General features: G+C 36.0%; 1 long non-coding RNA gene across 1 annotated transcript in view; it reads left to right on the plus strand.

The window, feature by feature from the left end:
- LOC130540589 (uncharacterized) overlaps nucleotides 1-9269 on the plus strand; it is a 166197-nt gene extending 156928 nt beyond the window's left edge. Inside the window, exons 3-4 of the long non-coding RNA XR_008954584.2 lie at nucleotides 4328-4411; nucleotides 8236-9269. This is a non-coding gene — a long non-coding RNA (uncharacterized LOC130540589). The remainder of the gene's footprint in view (nucleotides 1-4327; nucleotides 4412-8235) is intronic.
- Nucleotides 9270-15900: the final 6631 nt, after the last annotated feature.

The following is a 15900-nucleotide window of genomic DNA, read 5'->3' on the forward strand; positions in this document are numbered from 1 at the left end:
ACCATGAGAACATATGGGCACAGGGAGGGGAACGTCATATGCTGGGGCCAGTAGGTGGGTGGGGGTCAAGGAGAGGGATAGCATTAGGGGAAATACCCAACGTAGATGACAGGTTGAAGGGTGCAGCAAACCACCATGGCACATATATACCTATGAAACAAACCAGTACATTCTGCACAGGTATCACAGAACTTAAAGTATAATTAAAGTAAATAAAAAAGAAAAAAAGTGGTGATAAAGACTTATACTCCACTGATAAATCAGTTAAGGAAAATATGAGATTTAAAGTTATCCAACTTTTAAAGAGAACTAAGAGGAAGTTTAAAGTGGACCTATAACATCAACTGTAAGAAGTCAACTAGCCTTAGAAGTTAAACTACAGAAGATTGTAAAAGATGGTAATAATTAATTTAGCAAAATAATGGACTACTTAAAAGTTTGCAAAATGTAGCAAATAGTAGTGCTTTCTTACCATGTTACTCTGCTTGGAGCACAAAGAGGTTATTCCAAATTTGCACCAACAAGTAATTGTGTGTACTGTTGGCTCCATAATAAAGGTGTACAAAGGATTTCTAAATAGGCATTTTACTTGATGTGGTTTGGCTCTGTGTCCCCGCTCAAATCTCATCTTGAATTGTACTCCTGTAATTTCCCCATGTTGTGTGAGGGACCCGGTGGGAGATGATTGAATCATGGGGGTTTTATCCCCCATAGTGTTCTAGTGTTAGTGAATAAGTCTCATGAGATCTGATGGTTTTGTCAGAGGTTTCTACTTTTGCATCTTCCTCATTTTCTCTTTGCCTGCTGCCACCCATGTTAGACGGGGGTTGCTCCTCCTTGCCTTCTGCCCTGATTGTGAGGCTTCCCCAGCCATGTGGAACTGTAAGTCCAATAAAACTTCTTTGTTTTGTAAATTTTCCAGTCTCTGGTATGTCTTTATCAGCAGCATGAAAATGGACTAATAGAGTAAATTGACACCACTAGAGAGGGGCGTTGCTGAAAAGATACCTTAAAATGTGGAAGCGACTTTGGAACTAGGTAACAGGCAGAGGTTGGAACCATTTGGAGGGCTCAGAAGAAGAAGGGAAAATGTGGAAGTGTTTGGAAATTCCTAGAGAATTGTTGAATGGCTTTGCCCAAAATGCTGATAGCAATATGGACAATAAAGTCCAGGCTGAGCTGGTCTCAGATGTAGATGAGGAACTTGTTGGGAACTGGAGCAAAGGTGACTCTTGCTATGTTTTAGCAAAGAGACTGGTGGCCTTTTGCTCCTGTCCAAGAGATTTGTGGAACTTTGAACTTGAGAGAGATGATTTAGGGTATCTGACAGAAGTTTCTAAGCAGCAAAGCATTCAAGAGGTGATTTGGGTGCTGTTTAAAGCATTTAGTTTTAAAATGGAAACAGAGCATAAAAGTTTGAAAAATTTGCAGCCTGGCAATGTGATAGAAAAGAAAATCCCATTTTCTGAGGAGAAATTCAAGCCAGCTGCAGAAATTTGCTTAAGTAATGAGAAGCCAAATGTTAAGCCCCAAGACAATAGGGAAAATGTCTCCAGGGCATGTCAGAATTCTTCGTGGCAGCCCCTCCCATCACAGGCCTGGAGGCCTAGGAGGAAAAAGTGGTTTTGTGTGCTGGACTGAGAGTATCCTGAGCTGTGTGCAGAATAGGGACTTGGTGCCCTGTGTCCCAGCTCCTCCTGTTGTGCATGAAAGGGGCCAGTGTAGATCTTGGGCTGTGGCTTCAGATGGTGCAAGCCCTAAGCCTTGGCAGCTTCTACATGGTGTTGAACCTGTGGGGACAGAGAAGTCAAGAATTGAAGTTTGGGAACTTCCCCCTAGATTTCAGAAGATCTATGGAAATGCCTGGATACCCAGGCAGAAGTTTGCTGCAGGGGCAGGGCTGTCACGGAGAACCTCTGCTAGGGCAGTGTGGAAGGGAAATGTGGGGTTGGAGCACCCACACAGAGTCCTTACTAGGGCACTGCCTAGTGGAGCTGTGAGAAGGGGGTCACTCTCCTCTATACCCCAGAATGGTGGTTCCACCAACAGCTTGCATTGTGCATCTGGAAAGGCACAGACACTCAATGCCAGCCTGTGAAAGCAGCCAGAAAGAAGGCTTACCCTGCAAAACCACAGGGGTGGAGCTGCCCAAGACCATGGGAACTCACCTCTTGCATCAGTGTGACCTGGATGTGAGAGATGGAGTCAAAGGAGATCATTTTGGAGCTTTAATATTTGACTGCCCCCGGGGATATCAGACTTGCATCGGCCCTGTAGCCCTTTTGTTTTGGCCAATTTCTCCCATTTGGAATAGTTGTATTTACCTGATGTCTGTACCCCCATTGTATCTAGGAAATAAATAGCTTGCATTTGACTTTACAGGCTCATAGGCAGAAGGGACTTGCCTTGTCTCAGATGAGACATTGGACTGTGGACTTTTGGGTGAATGATGAAACGAGTTAAGACTTTGGGGGACTATTGGGAAGGTATAGATGGTTTTGCAATGTGAGGATATGAGATTTGGCAGTGGCTAGGGGTGGAATGATATGATTTTCCTCTGTCCCCACTCAGATATCATCTTGAATTGTATTTCCATAATTCCCACATGTTGTGGGAGGGACCTGGTGGGAGATGACTGAATCATAGGGGCAGTTTCCCCCATACTGTTCTCATGGTAGTGAGTACGTCCCATGGGATCTAATGGTTTTATCAGGGGTTTCTGCTTTTGTGTCTTCCTCATTCTCTCTTTGCCTGCTGCCGTCCATGTAAGATGGGACTTGCTCCTCCTTGCCTTCCACCTTGATTGTGAGGCTCCCCCAGCCACATGGAACTTTAAGTCCAATTAAACCTCTCTCTTTTTAAACCTCTTTATTTCTTTTGTAAGTTGCCCAGTCTTGGGTATGTCTTTATCAGGAGCGTGAAAACTTCTTGATAACTGCCCCAAATTTTTCACTGATAGGCCCCAGTGACCAAGTTAGCTCAGTATTTACCTGGTGATATGTTTGGTTCTGTCCCCACAAAATCGCATCTTGAATTGTAGCTCCCATAATCCCCATGTGTCGTGGAAGGGACCCAATGGGAGTTAATTGAATCATAGGGTGGGTTTTTCTCTTGCTGTTCTTGTGATAGTGAATAAGTCTCATGAGGTCTGATGGTTTTATAAAGAAGAGTTCCCCTGCACATGCCCTTTGCCTGCTGCCATGTGCCTTTGCTCCTCCTTTGTCTTCTGCTATGATTGTGAGGCCTTCCCAGTCATGTGGAACTGTGAGTCCATTAAACCTATTTTTCTTTATAAATTACCCAGTCTCAGGCATTTCTTCATAGCAGTATGAAAATGGACAAATACTCTTGGAGATTGAGAACGGGATGTCAGAGAATATAGGGGAAGGCTATTTATTAATTATGGCTTGGGCAGGAAAAGATATCATACTAAGACTGAGTAATTTGAGAAGAATCTAATAAAGGTTCTATTAAAAAAGACATGGGCGTAATTAAGGAAATAATGAAGAGTATAATATCCTAGATGTGTGTATGCTTATAACAGTAAGCCACTATTAGGGCCCTTAGAATTGAAGCAATCAGAGGAGGAAGTATTTACTGGAACTTAGTGAGTGGTATCCTGGCAAGAAAGGATCCAGCGAAATAGACATGTTTATCTTACTATTTTTCTTGCCTCTGATCTTCTGCCATGGCCTCTTATTTGCCAATCCAACCAGAAGTCAGGTTGCAAGGAAGCTTCTTGATGCAGTCCATCAAAGTCAACCTATCCGCACACGGCAAGGTGAGAATATATCTGGAGGGTCAAATTGGAGACTCACTCTAAGTACCCTCTCAAATGAAAGCTCAGGCTTATAGTTCCCCCATTTTGTGTCCAGTTAAATTGAACAAATATTTATTAAGATCAAGGTAGATACAAGCTGCTGTGCTGCACACTTTAAGATTTGAGAAGATTAAAAAATCATCAACTCTATCTATAGGGGACTCAGATACTCAAGTGGGTATACTATAAATAGAAAGAAAAGGGATGAGGGTAACTAAAAAGAAGAATATATTATGCTTAGCATAGTAAGAGACAAAACCCTGATACACAAGCTTTTCTTAGCTGGAAAACACTACAAATTTTATTTTGTGATTGTTTACATCAAATCTTAGCCAAAATTTCATTTTGCTAATCAGATAAAGGAGGAACACTGGTTAAAATAAGGATATGTTGGTGATGTTTTATATAAAATGCAAAAATCTGCCATTATGTGTAAATAAGGAATAATAGAAACATTTGGAAATGAACAATTTTTTTTAGTGCCTACTATGTACTACATTATGCTAGGTGCTGGAGATATAATGGTGAATAATATTGCAATATGCCCAGTCTTCATGGAATCAACAGTCCAGTAGGGAAGGCAGATAAGTGGTAAGTCAATTGTAGTGCATGTTGATAAGAATAATTTATAAGGGGGCCCAGGGCATGGAGGCTCACGCCTGTAATCCCAGCGCTTCTGGGAGGCTGAGCTGGGTTATTACCTGAGGTTAGGAGTTCAAGACAAGCCTGGCCAACATGGTGAAACCCTGTTTCTACAAAAATTAGCAAGGCATGGGGGCTCACACCTGTAGTCCCAGCTACTCAGGAGGCTGAGGCAGAAGACTCGCAGGTGGAGGTTGCAGTGAGCCAAGATCATGCCACTGCACTCCAGCCTGGGCAATAGAGTGAGACTTCATCTCAAAAACAAAACAAAACAAAACAAACAAACAAAAAAGAATAATTATAAGGGAAGTACAGGTGCTATGGAAACAGAGATGGAGTAAATAAAAATTGGAGATTTGGGGCTCAACATAGATGAAGAGACTTTCCAGTTAAAGTTGTATCTAAATTGTTACCTGAAAAATGAGTTAAGAGCAATACACACAAAGAAGCAAAGAGGAAAAAATGTTTCCAGAGAGAAGGTAATATATACAGTTTCAGAGACAAAGAATGGTGTCAGAATGTGCTTTCAAGGTAAGGCAAGAGATTTAATATTACTAGAGTTCACAAGGGAAAGTCAGCGCTAAGGAGAAGCCCAAAAGCTAAGACCAGGCAAATCGTCAGGGGTCAGGTCATAATGAGGAAGCATAAGAGGAAAGATCTTAGATATTATCTGGAGGGTCCTGGAGAGTCGTTGAGGTATTTTAGGCAGGGGTGTGGCCTCAGTATATTTACAATTTAGAAGACTATTCCAATGAGTGGAGTGACTTAGTGGGGAGCTAGATGACAAAAATTAACACATAGTGATCCAAATGAAAGATAATGATGACCAGAGCTACAGTTGTAGGAAGAGAAATGATAGAATTAGATGCATTTCAGAAATATTAAAGAGTTATAATTGTCTGAATTGATGGATTGGATAAGGTTAGAGAAGTACACATGGATGTCTCGGTTATGACTTGGCAATTCAATGATCAGTGGTTCCATTTACAGAGAGAAATTGTGAGAAAAGAAGCAGGTTTCGAGTGGGAGAGATGAGTTTAAATTTAGATATTTCAGACAGAGGTGCTCATAATATATTCAAGTGTAAAAGGATAGTAAGCATTTGAAAATACAGATCTGAATTTCCTGTGAAAATTATTGACTGGACCTCAAAATTTAAGAGCTATTAGTATGAGCAGTAATTAACATCCTAGACAGGATAAAGTTATGTGAGAATGTATGAAGTGATAAAATTTTAAAAAAAGATACAGTGAAGTCTAACAATTTTAGAATGGGCAGAGGAAGGAGCCTGCTAGACTGAGAACAGGTCATATGAGGGGTAGGAGAAGATATAGAAGAGTATGGTGTCAAAAAAAAATTTACAGAAGAGAGAGTTTTCAGAAGAATTTGTTTTTTATGGTAGCATGTACCATAATCACTTTTCAGTGACTTGAAGCACAGATCAGAGTTCTTGCTGATACCATTTCCCTAGAGAAGAGACCGGTTTTTATCCTTTCTTCTAAATTTAAATGTTTATTGTTTTAATGTCTATGGAGAATAATTTTCCCCTCCTGTCTAATAGGTCATCAGGTCAGTGGATATATAAGTCACCATTATTAACAGCCTCACTAAAAGACTACAAGATGAGTAAAATAGGTTCAAGACAGCTCCTATCACAGGGTTATTTTAGTAACTATATGTGGAATTCTGGCTGTTTTATTTGGAGCTATGTTGAGTACTCAGATCTGTATTTCTCAGCATCAATGTACAGAACTTCTTTGAGTCCTGCAAAGCATTGTCACACTACAAAGCACAGTCAGTGTGAAAAAAAAAGAGAGGATGATGACAGAGTAGACAGCATGTCACAATCGCTTTATATATTATTTAAGTCAAATATGTATCTATATGATATAAATATATGTAATAAACATCATAGCATAGCTTAGTATATTAAATCATATACATATATGTGTGTATTGACATCTATATGTATATATACTTTCTCTCTATATACAAATATAGCTGTGTGATATATATATATACACACACACACCCACACATATGACTTTTCCTGGTTGAGTCCTGCCTATATAAAAACCACCCAGCCTATCTGTTAAGAAATTTGGGGATTATTGGATTTGCTGAGTCAGATAACTAGGTAAGATATTTCTTATTAGACAGAATGGAAAGATGTTGGTCTTGCTTTATCAACCACATGTTTTACAGAAGTTATCAGTGTCCTCCTTTTATTAGTTTAGGGCACAACATTTCAGAATTCTCATTTAGTTAGACAAAGTTCTAAGACTCAGAGTGTAGGTAGACAAGGTGCACAACTTGTCTCTGCTATATTCAGACATATCGACTGATTCCAAGCCATCTAAATTAATTAGACCTCTTGATACCAAGAATCAAAAGGTTTACTAACCAGGTAATGTTAATGGCATATCCCTGAGTAACAAGGGCATTATTCTGTTGGATCAAAAAGGTTAAACTTGATTACAGAAATCTTTGTGAAGGGATTTTTCTTTTTAAGATTCGCCAAATCCTCATAAGAGGGAGCTTAAAGTACCTATTGTAAAAAATTTTCAAAGATCCAGTTACAAAACCATAAAACTATAGCTATATTGTTAAAGATAAGTTATTTTGGAAAATAAACTCCCTCAGAGCAGTGACCATGTCTATTTTGTTCATCAATATATCCTTAGCTATTAGCACCTAATATTGCCTGGTTCATACCTGACCTTCAGAAATATTTCATGGATAGATGTTTGCATGAATCCTCAGTTTAATTCAAAATGTTGTCTTAAATATATTTAGCTAAAGAATCCTGAAGCCTATTACAAATATGATTTCCATGAGAAAGTAGTTTTCTTCACTCGTGATGGATAATTGATGTCTAATCCACATTATGGTGAATTGGAAGAAGTATTCAGTAGCCTCTGAATAGCAGTTATGGTGGTAGCACCAAAGATCCTTAAAGCTCTATGTTGTTCCATATATACAGTAAACAAATCATAATCATCTCGGTTCTTTCAATTGTATTATACTTTACATATTACAAGGTACTTTTACAGGTGTTTTGCTTTCATTTGAGCTTCATAACAACCTTGTTGAAGACAGTAAAATACTATCTCCAATTCACGCCTCTCCATGTGATTAGTTATTCTTTCAACAGGCATTTATTGTGCTCCAAATATTGAGCATAACCATTGGCAGACAGATACATAAATTATGAGACACAGCTCCTGCCCTTAGGAAGATGACAGTCTTTTTGAGAAAAATAAGATAATGAAATAAATAATTATAATGAAGTAAAGAGATCAGTATTAAGTAAAACATATAACCTAACTGTAAAGTGTTCAGGGAAGAACATACATTTTTGGCTGGCAGCTTGATAAAGGCTTTCAGAAGGAAGGAACATGACATAATGTCACTGGGATTTTGAGATACTTGTTTATTTTATCAATTTTGGAGACAATTTATGGTCATGCTTTGTATAATGATGTTTGATTCAATGACAGACTACATATATCATATTGTCCCCAGAAGATTATAACAAAGCTGAAAATTTCTATTGCCTAGTGATGCCATAGGTTCATAATATCATAGTGCAATGCATTATGGATGTGTATGTGGTGATGCTGGCTTAACCTAACCTACTGCTCTGCCAGTAATATAAAAGTATAATATATACAATTATGTACAAACCATAATACTTGATGATGATAATAAATGACTGTTCCTGATTTATGGCTTATGTGTTTACTATACTATAATTTTTATTGTTATTTCAGAGCATATTCCTTCTACTTACAGAAAAAGTCAACTGTAAAACAGCCTCAGGCAGGTCTTTTAGGAGATATTCCAGAAGGCATTGTTATCATACAAAATGATAACTCCATGAGTATTATTTTCCCTGAAGACCAGTGGGACAAGATGAGGAGATGGAAGACAGTGATATGGATGATCCTGAACCTGAGACTGTATAGGCCTAGGCTAATGCATGTGTTTGTGTCTTCGTTTTTAACTAAAAGCTTAAAAAGTAAGAAAAATAAAAATAGAACATTTGAAAATACAAAAATCATATAGAATTAAGGACATAATAATATTTTCGAACAGCTGTACAACGTATGTGTGTTTTAAGCTAAATGTTATTGCAAAAGAGCCAAAAGTTGTTTTTAAAAAGTTTATAAAAACTTACAATAAGCTAAGATTAATTTATTAATGAAGAAATAATCTTTGTATATGTTTAGTGTAGCCTAAGTGTACAGTGTTTATAAATCTACAGTAATGTCCCAGACCTTCACATTCACTCATCACTCACTCACTGACTCACTCAGAGCAACTTCCAGTCCTGCAAGCTCTATCCATGGTAAGTGCCTTATAAATGTGTACCACTTTTTATCTTTTATACTGTATTTTTACTGTACCCTTTCTATGCTTGTTTAGATACACAAATACCACTGTGTAACAATTACCTACAGTATTCAGTACCGAAATATGGTGTACAGATGTGTAGCCTAGGAGCAATAGGCTATACCATATAACCTAGATGTGTATAGGTTTGTGTAAGCATAGTCCACAATGCTTGCACAACTATGTGCAAGCATACTCTATGATGTAAACATACTCTAGGATGTTTGTATAAGCATACTCTACAGTGTTTGTGTAAGCATACTCTAAATTTGTGTAAGCATACTCTACGATGTTTGCATAACCATGACATCACCTAATGATACATTTTTCAGAATGTATCCCATTGTTAAACATACATGACAGTATTTAATAAATAATTAAATGACTACTGTATTCCAGGCACTGTACCAAATGTTGGGGATACAAAAAAGAATGAAAAGTATATTTTAAATTTTTTGGTGTGTAAAATTTAGTGTTAAATGATTGCAGATCCCAAAGCAAATTATCATCTTAATGAGGAGAAAAATCACCTTTAGTCCAAGATGAACAGGAACTCTGCCTCAATCCCTAGTTTATGTAGAAAGAGACTGCACAAATGTATTCACAGGGAGTAGGTCCTTGCATACCTTAGGGGAGGCCATGGGTAGAAAGATGAGCCAAGTACTCGGGGGGACAGATTGAGGAAAATATAACTGGATTGAAGTTCATTCAACAAAGCCGTTTTCAATCCATTTCAATAGATTAAAATGATGAAGAAAGGCTTCCATAGGAAATATTTTAAATAAAAGGTAAATAGATACTAAAATCATTATACAGCTATTTTAGCTATTTTAATTACATTTAAAAAATATTATATGATGAATTAGGATTTCTACTCCTTGCAAATACTATCTATTTTGAACAATATTGTTACTAAAGATGTAAATTTTTATACTGTTTGAAGCATGGCTAAAATGATTTCATTCTTGAAAATAAGCCCTGAATGAATTAGAGCTACTGTATGTAACATTATCAAGTTCCCAGGAATTTAGTTATGTTTCACAGAAAATTATTTTATTTCACTCATAGAAAGGGTTAGCTAAAAATAAGTTTTAGGTAACAAAGACCAAAAAGGACACAAGGGAAATATGCCATGGGAGAAAACTGGGTTTTAGTTCTGGCTCCTCCAGAAAGTATCAAACTGTCGGGCTACTGAACATTTACTTGTCTACCTGAAGGTTTCTATGTGTGTAAAGGGGAGTGGGGATGTTTTTGACTAAGTGTAACAAAAAAGTTACATACAGGCCTCAATTTCTCTCTTCCATGATGATGATAGATGCTGCTTCAGGATCATTGGTCTCTTTTTCACTGAGGCAGAGTTGGCATGCAAAGTGACAACCTACGCCAACCCTAGACTAGATGATCTTCAATATTCTCTCAAGCTGAAGAATTCTATGAATCTAAAATTTTTGAAACCCAAATGATATAATTGAATACGAAATGAAATTTAGTCTCTTAAAATTGTTGGTTTACTGATAAGCTACCCATAAACATTTTATTCACATTTTGATGGTAAATCAAAATGTATTTGCTTAACAACTATTTTTGATATAAATTTTAGCCACTATCTTCCATCTTTGTCCAATTAGATCCCTACTTGTTTATACTTTGTTTGTTCATTTTTTTATTCAGAAACAGGAATGAAAAAGCTTATTAGCTATTCAGTATTCAGGTTTATTTGACCAGTGTTTCTCCAAAATAATATTTTAAAATATAGCAAAACTCCATTTAGTACTTTTAATTAATAATATATAAATTCTCTACTTTAGATATAATAAAACAATAGAAAAAATAGTAAATGTATACTAATACTCCATGTAATGTAGATAAAATACTGGTTTAACAGATGTATAGACTCATTTGAACTCTATACTTTCAACATAAATTTATTATTAATGAAGACAAAAGTGTTTAAGTAACAAAAATGTTCTGGGAGTGAGATTATAGTAAAAATTATAGTAAAATTATTTTGATTTTTTGATAATTCTCTTAGAGCAAAAACTAAAATATTTAAGTCAAGTCTTTTGGGGGCCTTATAGTAAGTAGAGTTCATGGAGGCTCACAGGGTCTCCAGACAGACATAAATTTTACTTCCAAATATGATCAAAAAGGACAAATAAGGGTATTACATAATAATAAAGGGTTCAATTCAACAAGAAAACTTAACTATTTTAAATATATATGCACTCAACACTGGAGCACCCAGATTCATAAAACAAATTCTAAGACACTTATGAAGAGACTTAGGTAACCAATAGTAGGAGACTTCAACACTCCACGGACAGCTGGACAGATCATCAAGGCAGAATGCTAACAAAGATATTTGGGATCTAAACTTGACACTTGACCAAATGAACCTTATAGGCATCCACAGAACACTCCACCCAACAAAAAACAGACTATACATTCTTCTCAGGTGCATGTGGCACATTCTTTAAAACTGACCACACACTTGGCCATGAGGCAATTCTCAACAAATTCAAAAAAACTGAAATTATACCAACCACATTCTCAGACCACAAGGCAATAAAAATATAAATAAATACCAAGAAGAGATCTTAAAACCATACAATTACATGGAAATTAATCTGTTCCTGACTGACTTTTGGGTAAACAATGAAATTAAGGTAGAAGTCAAGAAATTCTTTGAAACTAATGAAAACAAAGATACAACATATAATAAGCTCTGGAACATAGCTAAAACAATGTTAAGAGAATTTATAGTGCTAAATGCCCATATCAAATAGCTAGAAGGATCTCAAATTAACAACCTAACATCCCACTTGAAGGAACTTGAAAAAGAAGAGCAAACTAAGTCCAAAGGTAACAGAAGAAAAGAAATATCCAAAATCAGAACTGAACTGAATGAAATGGAGATGAGAAAAAAGAAGAGATTAATGAAAACAAAAGTTGGTTCTTTGAAACAATGAAGGTTGATAGACTACTAGTTAGGCTAATAAGGAAAAATATGGAGAAAAACAAAATAAACACAATCGGAAATACAAAGGGTGCCTTGCCACTGATCCCACGGAAATACAAAAAACCCTTAGAAACTATTGTGAACACCTCTGTGCACACGAACTAGAAAACCTAGAAGAAATGTATAAATTCCTGGAAACACAGAACCTCTGAAGATTAAACCATGAAGAAATTGAGTCCCTGAACAGAGCTGCAATGAGTTCTGAAACTGAATTAGTAAAAACATACCAACCAAAAATAAAAAATAAAAAAGCCCTGGGCCAGATAGATTCATAGCCATATTCTCCCAAACATATAAAGAAGACCTAGTACTATTTTACTATTCAAAAATAAAAAAATCAAGGAGAAACCCTTCCTCACTCATTCTATGAGTCCTTCATCATTCTGATGCCAAAACCTGGCAGAGATACAACGGAAAAAGGAAACTTCAGATTAATATCCCTGATGAAGTTAGGTGCAAAAATCCTTAATAAAATACTAGCAAACCAAATCCAGCAGCATATCAAAAAGCTAATTCACCATGAATAAGTCTGCTTTATCCCTGGGATGCAAGGTTGGTTCAACATATCCAAATCAAAAAATGTGATTCACCATATAGACAGAACTAAAAACAAAAACCACATGATCATTTCAATATATGCAGAAAAGTCTTTCAATAAAATTCAATATACCTTCATGTTATAAACCCTCAACAAACTGGGTATCAAAGATACATACCTCAAAATAATAAGAGCCATCTAACATAAACCCAGAGCCAACATTATACTGAATGAGAAAAAGCTGGAAGCATTCCGCTTGAGAACAGGAACAAGACATGGAAGCCCAGTCTCATCACTCTAATTCAACATATTACTGGAAGTCCTAGCCAGAGCAAACAGGCAAGAGAAAGAAATAAAAGGCATCCAAATAGGAATAAAGGAAGTGAAACTATCTCTCTTCACAGACATTATGAAACTATACCTAGAAAACTTCATAGTATCTGCCTAAAGTCTTTTAGATCTGATAAATAACTTCAGCATAGTTTCAGAATACAAAAATTAATGTACAAAAATAAGTAGCATTTCTATACACAAATAACATACAACCTGAGAGCCAAATAAAAATTGCAATCCCATTCACGATATCCACAAAAGAATAAAATACCTAGAAATAGAGCTAAATAAAGGAGGTGACAAATTTCTACAGTGAAAATTACAATATACTGCTGAAAGTAATCAGAGACAACACAGACAAATGGAAAAACATTTCATGCTCATGGATAGGAAGAATCAATATTGTTCAAATGGCCATACTTCCCAAAGCTATTTACAGATTGAAAGCTATTTCTAACAAACTACCAACCACATATTTTAGAGAATTAGAAAACAAATTCTAAAATTCATTTGAAACCAAAAAAGAGGCCAAATAGCCAAAAGAATCCTAAGCAAAAAGAAAAAAAGCTGGAGGCATCACACTGCCCAACTTCAAACTATACTACAAGTCCACAGCATGGTACTGGTACAAAAAAAGACATAGACCAATAGAACAGGTTAGAGAATCCAAAAATAAAGCCACATACCTACAACCATCTGATCTTCAACAAAGCTGACAAAAACAAGGAATGGGGAAAGGACTCCCTATTCAATAGATGCTGCTGGGATAACTGTCCTGCCATATGCAGAAGATTGAAACTGAACCTCTACCATTCACCATATACAAAAATCAACTCTAGACAGAACAATGACCTAAATGGAATATCTAAAAGTATAAAGGCCCTAGAGGAAAATTAGGAAATATCATTCTGGACATCAGCCCAGGCAAAGACATCATGAGGAAGACTCCAAACCCAATTGCAACAAAAACAAAAATTAGCTAGTGGGACCTAATTAAACCAAAGAACTTCTGCACAGCAAAATAAACTATTGGTGGAGTAAACAAACACCCTACAGAATGGGAGAAAATATCTGCAAAGAATGCACTCAACAAAGGTCTAATACTCAGAATCCATAAGAAATTCAAATAAATCTATAAGCAAAAACCAAACAACCCCATTAAAATGGGCAAAAGATATGAACAGACAGTTCTTAAAAGAAGACATACGTGTGGCCAATAAGCATATGAAAAAATGCTCAATATCACAAATTATTAGGAAAATGCAAATTAAAACCACAATGAGATAGCATCTCATACCAGTCAAAATTGTTATTATTAAAAAGTCCAAAAGTAGATGTTTTCAAGGTCACAAACAAAAGGGAACACTTATACACTACTAATCAGAATCTAAATTAATTCAGTCATTGTGGAAACCAGTGTGGAGATTTCTTGAAGAACTTAAGCAGAATTACCATTCAACCCAGAAATCCCATTATTGAGTATATACACAAAGGAATATAAATTGTTCTACCATGAAGACACATGCCATCATATGTTCATCACAGCAAAGATGTTGAATCAATGTAAATGTCCATCAGTGGTAGACTGGATAAAGAAAAAGTACGTATGCACCATAAAATACCATGCAGCTATAAAAAATGAGATCATGTTTTTTGCAGCGTCATGGATGGAGCTGGAGGCCATAATCCTAAGACAATTAATGTGTGAACAGAAAACCAAATACTGCATATTCTCACTTATAAGTGGGAGCTAAACATGGACAAGATGCACATGGACACAAAGAGGGGACTAATAGACACTGGGACCTATTGGAGGGTGGAAGATGGAAGGAGGCTGAGGATTGAAAAACTTCCTATTGGGTATTATGCTGATTATCTGTGCGACTAAATAATCTGTACACCACCCCCCAGGTCACTTAATTTACCCATGAAATAAACCTGTACATATATCCCTTGAATCTAAAATAAAAGTTGGAAAGAAAAATAAATACTGTCCAGAGATGAACAAAGAAAAAAAATAATTGTATATGGAGGCTTAGTGTGAAGAAGACTGTACTGTATGTGTGTTTAAGGTGAGCACACTCTCTGAACCTTTTTGTTTACTTAACAATTGACAGTTTTGTTTATAACAAATCTCCATTATCAAGTCATATGAAAGAATAAACATTCTTAATGTAAATAGCTCAATTTATGCTTGTGTGTATATATATTTATGTTTGTGTGTGTGTTTATATATGTGTATGTATGTATATATGTGTATATGTGTATGTATGTATATATGTGTATACACATATATGCATGTGCATATGTGTATATATACATGTGCATGTACATGCATACATATGTGTGTATACACATATACACACGTATGTATATACACATATATACATACATTATATATGAGTATAAACACACATATGTATATAAACACACATATGTATATATACACACATACACACATACATATGTATGTATACACATATATATGTGTAACCAAACAAACAAAATCAAACCACTCGTTTGAATCTCACCTTCATAATTAACTGTTTGCATGATTATTTTCTATTCCTGTTATAGTGAGGTAGGTAATATTAAGCTATCATTCATTCTAAGAACAACTATCAAAACTGGATAAAGTTTAAGGGAAAAAGCTTATGTTTGAATATATTGGAGCGCAGACTATAGCTAGGGCTTGAGGAATCACGATGCCAGATAGAGTCAGAGATAATGTAAACACATTGTGAGCAACTATGTATTAATGCCAAAATTTTCTCCTCAGGGAATTTGTTTTTAATAGTGATAAATAGAGGCCGAACAGAAAATAGTGATCCAGATACTGCAATGGTTTCACTGAACAAGTGAAACTAAAATTTGAATTTAAGGCTGCTAAAGCATTTATAACTTGAAGGACCAAAAAAAGAGAAACACAAATAAGTAATCTATGAATTTTAATGAAATTTATTTTTCTTTTTAAAAATTTTTCCATAAGTCATTGGGGTACAGGTGGTATTTGGTTACATGAGTAAATTCTTTAGTGGTGATTTGTGAGATTTTGATGCATCCATCACCCACGCACCATATTTGTAGTTTTTTATCGCTCACCTCCCTCCCACTCTTTCCCCCAAGTCCTCAAAGCCCACTGTATCATTCTTA

Source organism: Pan paniscus, chromosome 9 (genome assembly GCF_029289425.2).
Source record: "Pan paniscus chromosome 9, NHGRI_mPanPan1-v2.0_pri, whole genome shotgun sequence".
Taxonomy (NCBI): domain Eukaryota; kingdom Metazoa; phylum Chordata; class Mammalia; order Primates; family Hominidae; genus Pan; species Pan paniscus.